At 38.1% G+C, this 19,187-nt stretch overlaps 1 long non-coding RNA gene across 2 annotated transcripts in view; it reads left to right on the top strand.

Moving 5' to 3' along the window:
• Positions 1-3,285: 3,285 nt before the first annotated feature.
• The window catches only part of LOC122558048, a 41,122-nt gene continuing 25,220 nt past the window's right edge, over positions 3,286-19,187 (top strand). The window contains exons 1-3 of one of the 2 annotated variants that reach the window (XR_006314022.1): positions 3,286-3,361; positions 4,231-4,296; positions 8,439-8,882. This is a non-coding gene — a long non-coding RNA (uncharacterized LOC122558048). Of the gene's footprint in view, positions 3,362-4,230; positions 4,297-8,438; positions 8,883-19,187 lie in introns of those variants that run through there. The other variant, XR_006314023.1, reaches the window with a different exon arrangement.

Below are 19,187 nucleotides of genomic sequence, written 5' to 3'. Positions count from 1 at the left end.
AGTTGCCATTCACTCTCTAAAACATCTGCACTTGTCAAACCTTTTGATAATTTTAAAATCCACCCAGGACATTTTCTTAAGCAAGTTACACTGCACTGTTGAAGAATTGCATGAAATCTTTATTCATTTAGTGAAATTGAATTTAACTAAAAATATACATGAGCTGCCTATCCAACCCAAATTTAAAGTCATAATTTACGTAGGGAATAACCAGATTTTCCAGTGCATCATGCTGCATTGTTTGCTAATTATATCATAAAAGATAATAATGGCCTTTGCTCTTTCTACTACATAACACAAGCTGAAATTATGTCCATCCATAACTGCTCTTTCAAGGCTGTTAGTACACGTTAAGTTGAATTATGTTCTGGCAATTTTCAGTGTAACCTTTTGAGCTTGAAGTTTTATCAATGTTCTGTCATAAATCTGTGATCAATGCATTCATGAAACTCCAATCCAATATTTAACGTGGTAAACCTCTATCCTGGCATTCTGATCAATTGAGTTCATTTTGTATTTTTCCTTTAATTGCCATTATTTTCAAGAAATTCAACAAGGATTTAAAATTGATTTTTTTTATATAAGGGTAAGATCAGTGTCAAGATTGAAGTTTCTCTCAATAACATTCTCTTTTGCTAAGAATGAAGCTAAGTTGAAAGACCAATAACTTGTATTTTTAAATACCTTATCTTCTCTTCAGATATCCCAAAGCAAGCAGTGATTGAAGCATTGCATATCATTCCGAATTATCACTTATTCCCTGATTTGTCAAGATTTTCACAAAAATCTCTTCATAAAAAATGGCAGAAAAATACTTTGGAGCCAGTTGGTGCAAACTTCAAACTGATTACACAGTTTACATTGGAGTCAGCAATTATAACATATGGCACAGCCATTATTTTGTTGGTAATTACTGTCATGCTATAGTCTTAAACATTTTAGTTGCTTCTGTCTTATATTTGAGATCAGAGTAAATGCTAAACAATTTAATTTCATATTTAGTTTCGTAAATAAAATGTAGATTCACATAGATTCTTTCTCTTTCACTTTCTGCTAAACTGAATTGTTCACGAATAAGGTTACCTCAGAGTACAACAGGACCTTGATCAGATGGGCCAATGGGCCGAGGAGTGACAAATGGAGCTTAATTTAGATAAATGTAAGGTACTGCATTTTGGAAAGGCAAATCAGGGCAGGACTTACACACTTAATGGTAATGCCCTGGGAGTGGTGTGAACAAAGAGAACTTGAAGTACAAGTTCATAGTTCCTTGAAGCTGGGGGTCACACATAGATAGGATAGTGAAGAAGGTGTTTGGTGTGCTTGCCTTTATTGGTCAGAGCATTGCATATTGGAGTTGGGAGGTCATGTTGTGGCTATACAGGACATTGGTTAGGCCATTTTCGGAATACTGTGTGCGGTTCTAGTCTCCCTCCTATTGGAAGGATGTTGTGAAATTTGAAAGGGTTCAGAAAAGATTTATAAGGATATTGCCAAGGTTGGAGGATTTGAGCTATAGGGAGAGGCTGAATAGGCTAGGGCTGTTTTGCTTGGCGTCTCAAAGGCTGAGGGGTGACCTTATAGACGTTTGTAAAATCGTAAGGGGCATGGATAGGATAAATAGACAAGGCATTTTCCCTGGGGTGGGCGAGCCCAGAACTAGAGGGCATAGGTTTATGGTGAGAGGGGAAAGATTTAAAAGGGGGTGGTATGTGTATGGCATAAGCTGCCAGAGGAAGTGGTGGAGGCTGGTACAATTACAGCATTTGAATAGCATTTAGATGGGTATATGAATAGGAAGGGTTTAGAGGGATATAGATCAAGTGCTGGCAAATGGGACTAGTTTAGGTTAGGATATCTGGTGTCAGCATGGACAGGTTGGAGTAAAGGGTCTGTTTCCATGCTGTACATCTGTGACTCTATGACATGTCTGATGTTCAGATCAATACCTGTACTTCACTCACTCCAGATCCAGTATATTCACAAGTTTGATGAGATATTCTTGTCTGAATGAGTGCCATCTAAACAACACTCAAGAACTCAACACCATCCTGTAGCAGCGAACTTGATTGTTACCGATCTACCATTTTAAATATCCACTCCCTCCACCATTACACACCAAGGCTACAATATGTCTGGTCATCAAGATGTAATGCGAGAATTTGTCATGCCTTCTTCATGGCATGTTCCCATCTGCAGCTCTCCACCTTCTTGAAGAACAAGGATAGCAAACATATGGGAACACTAGAACTTGTGAGTCATATACCACCCTGACTCAGAAATATACCACTGTACTTTTCATTGTCACTGGAGAAAAATCCTGGAAACCGGTTACCTTAGAATATGGAAGTAACTTCACCATAGACTGCAGAGATTCAAGAAGATGACTCACACTATCTTCTCAAGGACAATTAGGAGTGAATAGTAGCATGGCTCATGAAAACTCACATTCTGTGAACACATTTAAAATAATCATTGGTTTGAGTGGTTCCATTCATATTTCTCATTGTGGCAGGATTATACAGAGTGAGACTCGAACTGCTTTGTTGTCTTAACCATTTACAGGGCACCTCTGTTCCAATTCCCACTCTCCCCCCTAGAGAGGATGGTTAAGGACTTTAAACTATAACATCTAGGTCATGGATCACGTAGCACTTCTTCACTACTATTCTTAAATGTCCACTGCTATGTATGTCCATGCCCTGAAGTAGGACATACATTCACCATCTGGTGATTCAGTGGCAAGGATATGATCAATTAATCATGGATGAAGTGCCACATCAAAAGATCAGTCTGTTTCCTCGCTAAAGGTTATCTGGAGAGTGAAACAGGCAGACATTTAGTTTAGCCTATAGCTGCCTGTTCAGGTAGCTGTAAAAGATTCCAAGACTTTATTTAAAAGGAGTATGATGCTCCAAGTATCATGATACCTCTGAACAAAAACATAATAAATAGTAATTCACTGAGATTTAATCAGAAATGTTCATGATTCCATTATCTCCCATTGTAGTCAGCTACAGGAGAAGCCTCATCTGATAATATGCATAGAACAACAAAATGCAGTTGTGGCTTTTCAGCATTGATCTAATTCGCTGCTTGTGAAACATTGCTGTGTGCAAATTAGCTACTTTGCTGCATGAAAATATTATTTTAACTTCTTAAAGACCACATCAAGATTCTGCATGAATGTGCTATTTTGTTCTCTGTCCAAACAGATCATGCACTGTGTTTTCTGTGCTGCAATGTGGTTGCTAAGTTAGTCCACTAGATGGAGTTCACTCTGTTCTAATTTCCTGTTTTGAAGGAAGTTTTAAAGTGCAATTTCAGTCCAAAAATCACTAAGAAATATCTAACAGACAAGGTGACTATGGAATTTTAAAAAGGTTTATCTTTTTCTTGTACTGAATTCTGTTGTGTAGTGTATAACATTGAATTATAGGAAAGAGTGTCTCAGAGAATTGTATATGGTTGCAATGAAGGAAGTATGTTAAAGTACTCATGTTGTAAATTATATTGTTAGTTTTTTTCTATAGTTTTACTGTTTGCTAGTAGCTCTGAAGTAATTTCAGATTTGCAATTGGCTTTAACTAATACATTAGTATTTGAATGAAATGGCTATCGTTTAGATTGCAGTTGATTCTGACAGAGAAATGTCTTTTCTCTTCTTTAATTCAACTGAATAGTTTTAAATTAAAAAAAACTCACCCTCTTATTAGACTGACCTTCAGTTGTTTACCAATAATACACAGCTACCTGTTGGCAATGTGTTTGTTCAGCTATAACTATTTTGTGGAAATATTCATATTTATACCCACAAACGCAAAATAGAATAATTGTACCAAATACAACAGAAATTTGGATGTGAGTTATTGTTCTCTTGCCAGTTATTTAATGGAATATTACAACTTTATTATTAATCTGTGATGTCTTGACGTTACTTCTAAAAGAAGTGCTGTTACTTGTGGAAAGTTTGTAAATGCATTGACAGTAATTGAATATTGCAGTTCAGTTGGCAATTAGGTGAAATCATCCAATTTCAATGCATAGAACACTAATCATCATCAGAGAGATGTTCAATTCTCAATGTTACAGAGCTGGATGAGAATCAAGTTTCCAGTGTTGAAAGGTCACTGATTTATTATGACACTCTAGTATTGTACAACCTCTGTCAAATTGAACAATTTGTTAGTATTGAAATTTATTCAACTTTTGTTTCCTGTAATATTGTAGAAACAGAAGTATTTCAACAAGGCAGAGTGACAGCTTGTGACTAAACATCTAACAAGTCCATTACAGGTAGTTCTTCCATAACTCGATGGTCGTGTTCTTGTGCAACCCTGTGTTAGAGAAAAATTATGCTTTAGAAACAGCACGTAAAGTGTTGGCCATGTAATTGCGTTACAGCCATCACATGTTTTAAAAGCTCGCATTTTAGAAAGAGCGCCTCCAATTCGTCAATCGCATTACAGCAAATTTGTGTTAACGAAACATGCGTTAGCGCAGAACGACCTGTATTCGATTTTGCATTGGAGTATTGCATGCATGAAACTGACTTCCTATTTACCAGACATGAGTACATCAGTTCAGAATCTTGTTAAATTGCCAATTAGTAATTGTTCTTCTAATGACATTGACAGATTTCTTTTCAGCCCTCACCATAACTTTGTGAGTAAATGATATGAGTTCCCCATTTTCAACCACTCTGCAACTTACCTGTCATGACTTGAGATAGTCTCCTCTCTCTGAGCCTTCTCCAGTTTGCAGTAAATCCAAAATGGTCACCTGACCCAACTTGACATATTCATACAATATGGAGTTATATATTTGTCATGGAGGCCTAGATTCTTTCCATCTGGTTCCAAATAATCTTGCAAGTTGCTGCTCAAATGCGTAGCATGTTCATTCCACGATACACAGGATAGAAATTTACCAGTATTCTGTTTATTTTCGCTGGTGAAACACTAGTAGTATTTCTATGAAAACGTAATATTCCCAAAAATGTGACATCTGCCAACATGCACTGAAATCTTTAGGCTTAGGTAAGTTGAGTGTATAGCTATTAAATGTACATATCATACAAGTTGGAATTTTTTACATGAATTACATAGTATTTTTAAACTAGCTGCAAGTGTATATAGGTTTCTGCACATTATCAGACACTTCAATTACCCCCAAAAAGCTATTTTTACATTCTGTGTTTAAATTCAAGTTCTAAATTGAAAGTTTTAAGTTCAAACTCAAGTTCAGAAACAGAACTTGCCTGCTCATATTTATGAGGTGCTCATTCTTGTAATCAAATCATCTTAATCAATGCCAGTAATGCCATGAAAAAATATGCACGGATTTCTGCACCTTACTATGCTATAAGCCTGTAACATTTTGACTGGTTTTCCATAAATCATGAAGAAATTGTGCAAAGATGTCAGCTGAGATCAATGAACACCAGCAACAGGAATTATTCTCTGAATTATCTTTAGCAAATCTCTTGTGCTATTCAAATGGAATGATTTAATTGTTGTTCTTCATGGGTTGGCATGTTCATTGAAAAAGAAAGACAGGAATTTCATCCCAATACATAATCAAATGCAATGATAGGAGATCTTTGAGTTCTTTATTGCAAGCTTTTTAATTATAGTTGATATAGCATGTTTGTTTTTATTTATGATAATTTTGGTTGAAGATCTCCAACAAGCTCTTGAGTGGGGGAGCAAAAACTGTCCCCACCCCCATATTCATCTAACTACACATTAACTGTCACTGTACTGTGACCTCATTACTGAAGTGATTAATATATCCTGTGATTTGTATTAGAGTGGTAAATCTTTATATTATAGTTTGGCAGTGTTGTTCTTTGCTTAGTATGTATTACAAATTATACTAATGGCCTGAGAGAGCTATCTACACAAGTTTTTTAAACTCTCATCTTCATTTATTGGATGTGGGGAGAAATATTACTCTTAATAACTTAATTTGTGATTTTCTTTAATTTGCTGCAGAAATTTCTTTTCAGACAAAAATAGATTACATTTAGTTAATTATGCTGATGTAAACATGCACTCTAGATGAACATAACCAATGTAGTGGAAGTATTAAATGAATATAATTTGCTTTTAATTTTCTGTATTTAAAATGATAGTACAGTAATGTTTATAATATGAGTAATTCCAACAATCTCCTGAGAGATTAAAATCATTGATTAGCATTGGGCAGTCATGAATGAATCTTACCTGTAGTTACATATCTTCAGAAATGAAAGCTGTTTCACATGATAGTCTTATCTGCTATGACAGCAATTTCTTTGAAATATATTTGCATTCAAATAAAATGTGGAATTATTATGCATATTGATTTCTGTCTTGTTAATAGGCTCCCACATTCCCATAACTCAGTTGTTAAGTGCTCTGCCTAGTATACTGAACTGAACTAGGAATATCAGGGAATCTGTGGTCTTTGGTAATTTAGTTGATCTTGCAGTCATTCACCTAAATGGTGTACTGATCAATATGTATGAATGTCAGATGAGGACCATAGCAATAGGATAAAAGGGGCAATGACTGCATAGATGCAGTATTTTCTCAGTTTAAACAACAATGACAAAGGGACAAATCACATATTTGTTTTGATCTTTTTTCTCAAACTGGGATGAGGTATATAGTTTCCCAGGATTCGTAGGATTTGGTACAAAACCACTGCTGTTCTTGAAATAAATCTTAGACTTGAGTCATTTTTGAAGTTTGCATATGAGAGAACATTTGGAAGTTTGATAAACAGTGCTATGACTATTCCTTAAATAGTCTCAATCATAGAATGGAATATTCAATAGTCCATTAAAATTCAATAGCCCATATTTATCACTATTGTAACAGTGCTATGGAAGGTTTTTCTCTGTGAGTTCTAACAAATTATCTCACACAGTTCTCTGCAGCTCACCTCACTGTGTGTGCACCAAAATGCTATGGTCCTATGTTCCTGTGTCTTGCCTTCAGCAGTCAAGGAAGGATTTGCCGATGCTGGGATCTAACAGGTTCATTCTGCCAGCACCGTAGTTACATCCCAGCCATGCACCAAGTCAGTCACTGAAAGCTTGGCACTGCCATTCACAACGTGTTATTGAATAATTCTAAAGGACATGACTAAAAATCAGAAGTTACATCCCACTTCTTGCTGACCTGCTGGATGGGATGGTGGGCGGGAGAATTGCCCTCTTTGCTCAGGAATACCGGAGGAGTCCTCTAGATACGATCTGCCAGGTCTATATTTGCCACCAGATTGATGTCTTGTCAATGATCTGAGGAATGCCCAGAAGTGTAGCAAGAAAGTTAATGACCTTATGCACTCTGCAAGGATAAGTACCACCATCTTCTGTTTATTACCTCACATTCTGACCCTACCACCACACCCACCTCCTACCAAGTCTCATGGTCTACTGCTTTCACAGTTACATGCAGAATTTTTCTTTAATCATACTCATCTACCCCATCACCCCAAGATTACTAATGCTGCATGCAACCTGTACTTCTTACTCACTCATTCAGGACAGTTCACCACCTTTCCCTGCCTGCACTAGCACTAACAGCTGTGCCAGCTGAGCCCTTTTTGCCTCTTTCCATGAGAAGAAAAATGCCTATATTAGGGGATAGAAAGGCAAGATGGGTAGTAAGATGCCTTTGCCTTAGCAGGAGAGGACAGTGATCACTTGTGATGCCAAGACTTCCATGTCTCAATCCATGATCCATGTCCACCTATACTTTTCGCTGCCTCGGAAAGGCAGCCAACTTAATCAAATATCTCTCCCACCCTGATTATAATCTCTTCCAACTTCTTCCATCAGGCAGAAAATACAAAAGCTTAAACATCCGTACCAATGGATTCAACAGATTCTGCTAGCGGAAGTGGTTGAGGCAGGTACATTAGCGACATTTAAAAGGCATTTGGACAAATACCTGGATAGGAAAGGTTGACAAGGATATTGGCCAAGTGCAGGGAAATTGGGTTAGAATGGATGGACATTTTGGTTGGCATCGACCATTTTGGGCTGAAGTGCCTATCTCCATGTTGGAGGACTCTATGACACTAAGAACAGCAGCTTCTTCCCCAATGTTATCAGACTTCTGAATGGACCTCTCAAATTTTAAAATTAATATTGATCTCACTTTTCATGCACCTTCTCTGCAACTGTAATATTACATTCTTCGCTCTGTTCTTTTACCCTAATGCACTTTGTATGATATGATCTGCCTGTACTGCGCACAAAGCAAAACTTTTCACTGTACTTAGGTACATGTGACAATAATGAATCAAATCAAATCAAATCAGTAACCAAAGGTTCATTGTGAAGAGTTATGCTGCTCCCCCATTACCAGCACGGTGAGCATATTCTTAACATGTCTGAACTTCTACCCTTATTGTGCAATTCATTCTCTGTTGTCTCCTATCAGCATGGGCAGGATCTATGCGTCTCATGCCTGAAGAGACCAGCCCCGCAGATTGAGCTTCCTCAATCTCTGAAGAAGAAGGCGCAGACCCCTCGGAAGAAGCAATGGCAAGGCAGTCTCCTGCACCTTGCACCAGCTCAAGTACTCATACCTCCATGGGTACTTTATCCACATTTTGATTTGAGAGCACATTCTGGTGCACACATAACTTTCATAACTCTGCATGTATAGATGCTTGATGTTGCACCTTTGTGAAATTTACTCATGGTTTCCGGGTAATAAAATTGCTCTTTCTTTCACTCGCGAAAACCCTGTACTTATAACCTTACTGGAACAATAAATATTGGGTAACATTTTTATTAAAGAGAGGGGTATAGCTTTGAACTATGAAGGACATAAGATCTTTGATGTGGCAATCTGGGGAAATTGAAAAGAAGGGAGTCAATTCACCCCTCCTCACCTAGTCACAGCATTATGAATTTCAATGCTAATTGTTGGCCATGGTTGTTTAATTGACATCTTATATCTTCAGGACTAGTGAATATTTCCATTGTCTTTTAAGTTGTCGGTGCTCTGATGTTTCATTTTAGTTTGCTGTCACTGGACACTTTTGTTTTTGGTCTTGAGGGATTGTACAATTGAACAAAATGTTTGTTATAAGGCTTTATTTAGTTGAAGGAATGTAAATGTAGTAAATGTGTCTTATGATTCAGTGTTTTTCTTCAATATGTCAAAATCTCCAATAGGCATTTCAAACATTATTTATTAAAACTTCAGTTTATCTCGTGTCTTTTTGGTCCTTACATCTGTCCATGTTGGATACCAGGCAAGTTGGTCTGGAAGGAGTAAGGACAAAGAATGGGGGCATAGCTTCTCAAACATTGGCATGGACAGAGCATGGGGGATGTTGCAGAGTGTGAGAAGGATGAGGGTTGGAAGGTTGTTTCATGTTTTATTCTTTATGTTTAAACATTGGCAGCATGCTGGGTCCCTGAGGCAGGTCTGGCATTCAGCCATTTCCATGACAGGCAGCCTCCTCAGTTCTTCCGGAGTTCCCTCTCTTGGCTGCTAACACAGCCCATCCCAGACAGAAAATCTGATGTCCAGACAGTCAATTTTATAGGTTGGATTCGTGGAGCCAGGAATTATCCCAGCTTTGCAAACTTGATCCAGAAGCAAAAAATGGTTCAGATCTTTGTTTTAGTCCTCTTCTTATGCACTTCATGAATATTTATTAAACCTATAACTGACATTTTCTGTCATGTTAGCAAACCAATGGGATATTAGGACTGACTAACCTTTCACACCAGATTCCAGAATTGTATGATTTTGCCACACAGGAGCACGTTAGAAATTCCTCTCCCTGGCACACAATGAGAAGCATCTGTTCAAACACTGAGCCTTTGTGCTGATGTGCAATGAACAAGACTAAGCCTTGGCATTAAGTCTTCACATCCTGTAATTAACTGTTTAAAATATCTGCTTTTAATCCCTCTGTTATAGCAAGACATCAGTGCAGATTAATGGATATCTTGAATACCCATCTTAATGTTCCTCTCTATAAATTTTGAAAAAAATCAAATTATCCTTAAGTTCATTTCTTTCCATGCCTCATGTTACTTATTCCCCTTTCTCTTTTATTTAGCCTGTCTGTGATCTGCACAGGCAAACTTTGACTGTGAAAGTCAACAAAATATTATACTGTATGGGATATTCCAGCCATGTCCATTCATATCCTTCTGATCTTTGCACATGCATGTTTTCAGCAGGGGTTGCAAGATAATGAAGAGAGGTGGAAGCCATAGATCATTGTTATTTCAGAAGTGTTGTTCCCTATTGTCACACTACTATTTTTAATCCGGCTGAAACTAGGTAAACAAAGTAGATTGTGGATAAAATGTAGGAGTTGCTTGACCTGCATGGACCATACATGCACTGGATAGGGTCAGCCCAGGGGATTTCAGGTTATGTTTGACACACAAACTTGATTGGTGGGGAGCTGAGTAATTTGAGGAAGATAAGGTAAGTAGTTTGTTACAGAAATGATCACATTAAGCTGACCAGATCATATGAACAGTTGGTGAATTGAGCCTGAAGTTGTTTCGGTAGGTGATGCTTAATCTTTACACTTTATAATTAGTTAAATTAATTAAACAAATAATCAACAGATTATTCATTTTTTTCTGGCATGAAAATAAAAATATTATACTTAAATTATAAACAAAATGTTTAGAGATGTTAACTTGACTGTTTTAACAGTTTGACTTTCTCGCACTGACTTTGGCTAGTATTGCCTGAGTTAATGTTAAATCTTGGTACTGAAATCTGCTGGAATGAAGAGACTGGGGGTTGGTATGGTGGTAGCTGGTGATCAATTGATTCTAATACATTTTCAGTTATGAGAATGTTCTATAATTTCAGGATCAAGCATTTGCTTTACTGAAGGAACTTATGATTTTAAATTAAAGTAATCGAGTTACCTGATTGCATTAAGTAACATTAGATTCACTATAACATGTTTTTATTGAAGGAACTTTGAATGATTTCTTTCAAAACATACATTCATGTATTTTTCAGTGATAGAACAGTTAATGATTACCAGAATGTGAAGTCTAGCAATAATTGATGTTGCCAGAAAAAAACAAGACATACTTTAATGCAATGTGAATGGCTGCTAGGTCTTTTTGGAGTGGTTACCAGAGCATGTGATTTTTGGGAAGAAGGATTTTGTTCCTCGTTTCTACTTTTCTTCTACATTCTGCAACAAATTCTTCCCAAAACAAAATGAATCAACAATTGTGCTGTTGAATGAGCCACTTAAAAGTGTAGGATTGGTTGTCCTTTCTGCAGGCTGGTCTTTATCAGTTCTATTCTTGACTTGATATGAAGGAATAGTTAAGAAGCAATGATTTGTGGTTCACTGAGACTATTTAATTAAATTTTTTGATAAGATAACTATGCGTGTAAATGATAGTGCAGTTGATGCAGTCTGCACTGACTTCAGTAAGGTTTTTGACAAGGTGTTGTATGATAAGCTAGTTAAGAAACAAAGAACTGCTAGAATCCAGCACAATTTGGCAAGTTGAATCCAAAATTGCCTTAGAGGCAGGAATCAGAGGGTGATAGTCAAGCAGTGTTTTTGTGACTGGAAATATTTGTCCACTGGTGTACCACAGGGTTTGGTGTTGGGTCCCTTACTGAAAGTAGGAGGTGTGATCAGTAAGTTCGCAAATGACACAAAATTTGGTGGCATGGTAAATAGCAAGAAAGAAAGCACTAGACTACAAGATGACATTCACAAACTGGTCAATGGGCTGAACAGTAACAAATAGGATTTAATCCTGAAAAGTATGAGGTGTTACATTTTCGAATAGAGTACATGTTGAGTGGTAGGACCCCAGTAGGTACACAGGACCAGAGGGACCTTGGTGTGCATGTCCATAGACCCTTGAAGGCAGCAGGCCAGGTGGATAAGGTAATTAATAAGGTACATGGGATATTTGCCTTTATTGGTAAAGGCATTGAATACAAGAGCAAAAAGGTTATGATGGACCTGTATGAAATGTTAGTTAGGCCACAGCTAGACTACTGTGTGCATTTCTGGTCACCACACTATACAAAGATAGGTACAGAAGAGATTCACCAGGATATTTTGTGATCTAGAGCAATTCAACTGTGAAGAGAGATGAGAGTTTTGTGGTGTTTTCCTTAGAGCAGCGAAGACTGAGGGGTGATCTGATCGAGGTGTACAAAGTTCTGAAGGGTGTAGGTAGGTTGAATGGAGAAATATTTTTTCCTTTTTGTCGGGGGTCAATAACTATAGGCTCAGTTTTAAGGTAAGGAAGTGGGAGTTTTAGAGGGGGTTTGATGAAAAGAAAATTCATCAAAATGGTTGAGGGCATCTGGAACCCACTGCCTAAAAGGGTCATGAGGCAGAAACCCTCAAGGTTTTTAAGAACTATTTAGATAAACATTTAAACCATCATTGCATAAAAGGCTATGGGCCAAGTGCTAGAAATAGGATTAGACTAGATGGATGTTTGTGACTGGTGTGAACATATTGGGCTGAAGGACCTCATTCCATGCTGTAAATACTTTATGACCACTCAGTTCCAGACCTCATGACATCCCTGATCCAAGCATAAAACATGGACAAATGAGTTCAGTTACAGATGTGAGGTAATAGTGACTTTAAGGAGCCTTAGCAAAATTGATGTTAGTTGGAATTAGTGGGTAATTGTTTCCATTATTTGGAATCATGCTTAGCACAAAGGAAAATAATTGTGGTTGTTGGTGGCAATCATATCAGCTAAAAGACATTGTTAGAGGAGCTTTTTAGCATAGTGTCTGGGCCAGTTATCTTCAGCTGCTTCATCAATGATTTTCCTTTCAAAATAAGCTCAAAAGTTAGAATGTGCAATCATCAGCAAACTATGTTCAGTATCCTTCGAAACTGAAGCTGTCCGTGCCTGTACACAACAAGATCTTGGCAACATTCAGATATTGCTTAATAAATGCTAACGCTGGAATCTATTACTAAGGGAATAGGAGGAGAACATTTAGAAAATCATAATATAATTAGAAATCACACACACCAGGTTATAGTCCAACAGGTTTATTTGGAAGCACTAGCTTTCTGAGTGCTGCTCCTTCAGGTGGTTATGAAGGAGCTACCCGATGAACGAGCAGAGCTCCGAAAGCTAGTGCTTCCAAATAAACCTGTTCGACTATAACCTGATGTTGTGTGATTTCTAATTATATTATGATTTTATGAAATTATGATAAACTGATTGGACTATAACTTGGTATTGTGTGATTTTTAACTCCAGTCCAACACCGGCACCTACAAATTATAATACAATTAGTCAGGGTTCAAAATGGATTTGTTTTTTTTTAAGAGTTCTCTGAAGATGTAAAACATTGGGTGGTTAGAAGACAACCAACATAATCAGTGTATCTAGATTTCAAAAGGCATGAAACTAGGTGCCTCAGAAAAAGTTATTGTACAAGGCATGAGTTCATGCTACTGTGAGTACTATTCCATAAATAGATGGAATGTTGGCTAACTAACAAGAAACAAAGAGTCAGTAAAATTAGGTTATTTTCAAATTGGCAAACTGTAACAAGTGGGGTATCACTGGAACCACTGCTGGCATCTCAATTATTTACAATGCTAATGACCTGGATGGTGGGAGACAGTATATTTACTGATGATAAAAAAAAGGGAGGAAAGCAAGTTGAAAGGTATACTTAAAGAGCCAGATTTCATGGCAGAAGCAGGAAATAGGGTTACCCAGCCATCACAATTCCTTGTCTATCTCAACCACTGCCCACAAATGAGACCTTCCATGAAAGATGGCCATAATTTGTCTGGAGGCAGAACTGTTATCAAAAGCAGCGGTAACATGGTGGCTCAGTGGTTAACACTGCTGCCTCACAGCACCAGGTACCCAGGTTCAATTCCAGCCTCTGGCAACTGTGGAGTTTGCACATTCTCCCCTGGTTTGTGTTTCCTCCGGGTGCTCCAGTTTCCTCCCACAATCTGAAGATGTGGAAGTTAGGTGATTTGGCCATGCTAAATTACCCATAGTGTTCAGGGATATGTAGGTTAGGTGCAATAGTCAGGTGTAAATGTAGGGTAATAGGGTGGGGGGAATGGGTCTGGGTGGGTTACTGTTCAGAGGGTCGGTATGGACTTGTTGGGCCAGATGACCCGTTTCCACACTAGGGATTCTATGAGAAAAGAGGCAGCTGATTTCAGAGTGAACTAGTTAAACGATCTACCTCCATTCCAATAAGGCCTCATCCGTCTGCTTCCAGTGCAACTAACAGCTCATTGGCAGGCATATCTACATCTCATTCCTAACTATTTAAAACCCCAATCCCCTCATGTTTCTCATTTCTACCCTCCTCAGCTACCTCACCACGTCAAACACTGTCAAATGTTTTGTCAGGTTGATTACGGGTAAGAGACCATAAAACTCTGAGTTTGTTTTGCAACCAAATAGAATTTACAACCAAATCTCAACAGAAATGTAGATAGAACATGTAAAAGTAATGGAAAAAGATTAAATATTTCCATGCGGATATTATACAAGGCTACCCATTCAATGGTGTAGAATGTGTGGTACTTTACTATCTACTTCAGTTGTAGTTACCTTAACAATAACAGAAACATAATGATGGGATTGGAAACAGTGTTAAAGGCCCCAATCTTTTCTTCTGAAGCACCTTCTGGGTGTGGAAATGAAGTTAGGAATGAGAAACAAGGAAATATTGGTTTTCAAGAAACTGCAGGATATATTTTCTTTCCTGGAGGATTCCAATCCAAAGCTACCATGATAAATAGGCTGACTGATTGATAAATGGGAAAATATGTAAAACAAATTTAGCTTGAGAGTGAGCACTTTATGATGGCCAGGTAGGTGTATGTTTAGAGTTTTGATAAGTTTTGTGGGGGGGACTGCACACAGGTGTGTGGGTGGGGTGGGAGTGGATGGGAAGTGGGAAATGGGAAGGAATCAGGGGATGATCAGAGGACACCAGCCATGGATATACTGGTAATTTCTTGAGCTTGAAACATATACTCCTACTTATCCATACCATCATTATTGCCCCTTCCGCAGATGTGTTTTCTGAGATCAGAAAAACTCAGATGAGGGGAATGAAAAATTGAGTCACTGTTAAAATGAAGGGCCACAGTCTCATTTTAATATCTAAATTACCAAACTATCTCTTGAGAGCAAATAGGTCACACCACAAAATCCTGCTTGCAATGAAACTAGACATAGGATCTTGGGAAATGGTCCTTTTTCCAGATTTTTATTATTCCTCATGTTACAAAGCCCAATCTTTTAGAGAAGTTACTATTATCCATAATGATGGAAGTAGATATCCTTTCGCCAGAATGTGTGAAAGCCAGAGCTGAATGTAACAGACTTTAAGCAAATGCAGAAGCAATGAATGGGGGAACAATGAACTAAAACAAAGGGGGGGGGGCTGTAATAAAATTAAAAAAGGGATGATGGTGCAAGGCAATAACTGCTAGAAACCTTAAATTCACCAACTCAATACCGGCTTGATCTTTCCTGATTTATATGGTCAATATGATGTTCAATGGTGCATTTGTTCATTATGTCTCAGTACAGCTAATTGGTACTTCAGCCTTTTATTTTCATGGATTCTAAGGTCAAATTGATTGTATCGTACCTCAATTTTGAAACATTCCAGTACATTTTCCTGGTAAGTCTCACAGAATCTAATTTCAACCTTTAATCTGGCACTGATGTGCAAATAGCCAGGTTCATTTGTAAGTTATAATGTCAAGGCCCTCATTACTGTTTAATTTGTGATCTTAAATTGCAAATGTTGAACATTAAACCTCTGTTAACACTTAAATGAAGACCTGTATCATTGCTATTTAAATATTTACATCAACAGAAAATACACGAGATAATAGATTAGTGGCAGAGAACTACAAAATAATGGATTTAGTAAGATCACAAATTCATTTTCATCAAATTTCCAAACAAGTTCATGCTCTCACACAATCATAGAGATGTACAGCAAGGAAGAGTGAGCCATTCAGCCAAATTTCAATTTATTCTGCTGTTGCAATAGAAGCTGCAATATTGACCAGCAGAGTCTGCATCGTGGCGAAAGTGGGTACTGCAGATGCTGGAGATTAGAGTCAATATTAGAGTGGTGCTGAAAAAGCACAGCAGGTCAGGCAGCCCTTCCTGATGAAGGGCTTTTGCCCAAAATGTCAACTTTCCTGTTTCTCGGATGCTGCCTTACCTGCTGTGCTTTTCCAGCCCCACTCTAATCTAGAGTCTGAATCATGGTTAGGTTCATAAATGTGCTTATGGAATTGTTCATCTTTCATGCTGCAGAGGATGGACTTCCCAATTTGCAGCAAGTTTTGTGAAGTAGGAGCCAGATCCCTTGCTGAACTTTTGCATTGAATGTGGACTTTGCTTCAGATTTTCCAATGCAGCAAGAGTTTTGTTTCTATGCCTGTTAACATTCTGGTTGCTGCAGCAGAATTCATGCATGATCTATACCTCCATTAAGATACACTTTAACTTCCTTAACATGTTCTCTGGCTGCAGAGTGTGTGTGTGAATTCAAGAGATGTTATGTCTTCATTAGCACCAATGTCCTTCTGGTCTTCATCAATGGCTAAGCAGGTTTGTACTTGTTGAGTATCTCAAAGGCACAAGGAGGTACATTCATGTTGATAGAGAAGTGAGGCATCATCTGCACCCTGTATGTTAGAGCAGATCATGAAGTCAGGAAGAAATTAGATTCAAGACAACATGAAGTTACTTTCATCTTCACTGAATTCAGACTTGCGATTTAATTGCTACAAGTCTTCCTTTTCCTGGCTCCACAAGAAAATGAAGAAAAGAAATGGCAATAATTTCCCTTTTAAAGTTAAAAATCACTCAAAACCAGGTTATAGTCCAACAGATTTAATTGGAAGCACTAGCTTTCGGAGTTCTGCTCCTTCATCAGATTGTAAGACACAGAATCTGTAAATCTGTATCTTACAATCGTGTACTCCACAACCACCTGATGAAGGAACTGCGCTCTGAAAGCTAGTGCTTCCAATTAAACCTGTTTGACTATAACCTGGTGTTGTATGATTTTTAACTTTGTACACCTCAGTCCAACACCAGCATCTCCAAATCATATTTCCCTTTAAGAGATTCTTTGGCACCGATCCAGTTCAGCATTGTGCTGGCCTGACAGGAAACTGGCTATTTGCTTCCTTCTCAGGCCTCCAAGTAAATATTGCAATGAGGTCTGATTTACATCACCAGGACTGATTCGCTGACAAGGACCCTGCCAGTTTTGAGCAATTGGGTTCCCTACTGAAGTGAGTAAGTTAAATTTTAACCTATCACATCCTGGCAACTTCAGGGCATGTCAGTAACTTTATGGATTTTAAGCTCCCACATTCAGCCAGGCAGCTAGAGTTAATTTGTGTTTATTTCAACATTAACTGTGCCTGTGTGCATTATGCTGTGGATTTTTATATGGTTTATTGCTATTTCTGTTTGGGTGGTGTTATTCATGTTATTCCTTTCCATTATGGTGACAAATCAGAACCAAAGTACAATCAAAATGTTTAACTTATAACTCCAAAATGTATTCTTTTAAATGTGAACAGCAACAGACAAGAAAACATACGCTTATTGTATGTAAGCATAGAATCTCACAGCTGTAGAATATCAGGAAAACAGCAAACAAAGAGAGCGAGAGAGATTGAAGAGGAAGAGATAACAGGGAAGCTGATTATCTTCCTCCCGTTCAGCAGCAAGCCATCTCTTGCAAATGTATTTGTGTGTTTTTTTTCCCTAATAGGAATATAAACAAAAAAAAGGTTTAAAACCAACTGCAGCCCTAGTCATTGTGTGCTTGTGAAGGAAAATGTGCCAGCAAACTTAAGTTTGTGTGTACTAGCCTTGGTTCAAGCTGTGTGTGTACTGTGAAGATCACAAACAAAGAGCCACCATCACCTTTGTATTGCAGGTAAAATTATTTACTTGCTCTGAATGTGAGAAGCCAGCTAAGTCAGTCAAAAGGAAACAAGACTTGCTCTAAGTACTGCCAACCAATCACCAACCAAAGGAAGCAGGACAAAAGGATTTCAGCAGACTTCTGTAAGCCACTGGAATTCTGGAATCAACTGTTCAATTATCAATGTTCCACGATGTACTCTTCATAAATTGTCCAAAGAGACTGATCCATATTTTGTTTAATTGTATCTGTTTTTTGAAGAAGTTAAAAAAAAAGACTGGAGGATAGAAAATGTTGTTCCCTTGTTCAAGAAGTGAAGTGGAGACAATCCTAGAAATTATAGACCTGTGAGCCTTACTTCGGTTGTGGGAAGTTAAAAATCACACAACACCAGGTTATAGTCCAACACGTTTACTTGGAAGCACTAGCTATCGGTGTGCCGCTCCTTCATCAGATGGTTGTCTCTTCTTGGAGATCCTCTCCACTTTGAGCCAGCTGTTAGTGGTGTCGATGGTAGTCATGATTTGGTGATGCTGGTGTTGGACTGAGGTGTACAAAGTTGAAAAACACACACCAGGTTATAGTCCAACAGGTTTATTTGGAAGCACTAGCTTCATCAGGACAACCACTTGCTGAAGGAGCAGCGCTCCGGAAGCTAGTGCTTCCAAATAACACCAGGTTATAGTCCAACAGGTTTGTGTGATTTTTGGTTATGGGAAAAGCATGGAAAGAGTTATAAGAGATAGGATTTATAATCATCTAGAGAGGAATACATTGATTAGGGATAGTCAGCATGGTTTTGTGAAGGCTAGGATGTGCCTTACAAATCTTATTGAGTTCTTTGAGAAGGTGATCAAACAGGTGCTTGAGGGGAAAGTAGTTGATGTGGTGCATATGAATTTCAGTAAGGCAATTGATAAGGTTCCCCACCGTAGGCTATTGCGGAGGCATGGGATTGAGGGTGATTTGGCTGTTTGTATCAGAAATTGACTACCTGAAAGAAGACAGAGGGTAGAGGGAAATATTCATCCTGGAATTCAATTACTAGTGGGGTGCTGCAAGGATCTGTTTTGGGTCCACTGTTATTTGTTATTTATATAAATGACCTGAATGAGGGCAAAGAAGGATTGGTTAGTAAATTTGCAGATGACACTAAGGTCGGTTGGGTTGTGGATAGTGACAAAGAATGTTGTAGATTACAGAGAGACATAGATAAGCTGCAGAGCT

The sequence above is a fragment of the Chiloscyllium plagiosum genome, chromosome 16 (genome assembly GCF_004010195.1).
Source record: "Chiloscyllium plagiosum isolate BGI_BamShark_2017 chromosome 16, ASM401019v2, whole genome shotgun sequence".
NCBI lineage: Eukaryota > Metazoa > Chordata > Chondrichthyes > Orectolobiformes > Hemiscylliidae > Chiloscyllium > Chiloscyllium plagiosum.
The sequence above is the reverse complement of the archived record's forward strand: the minus strand, read 5'-3'. Positions and strand labels throughout refer to the sequence as shown.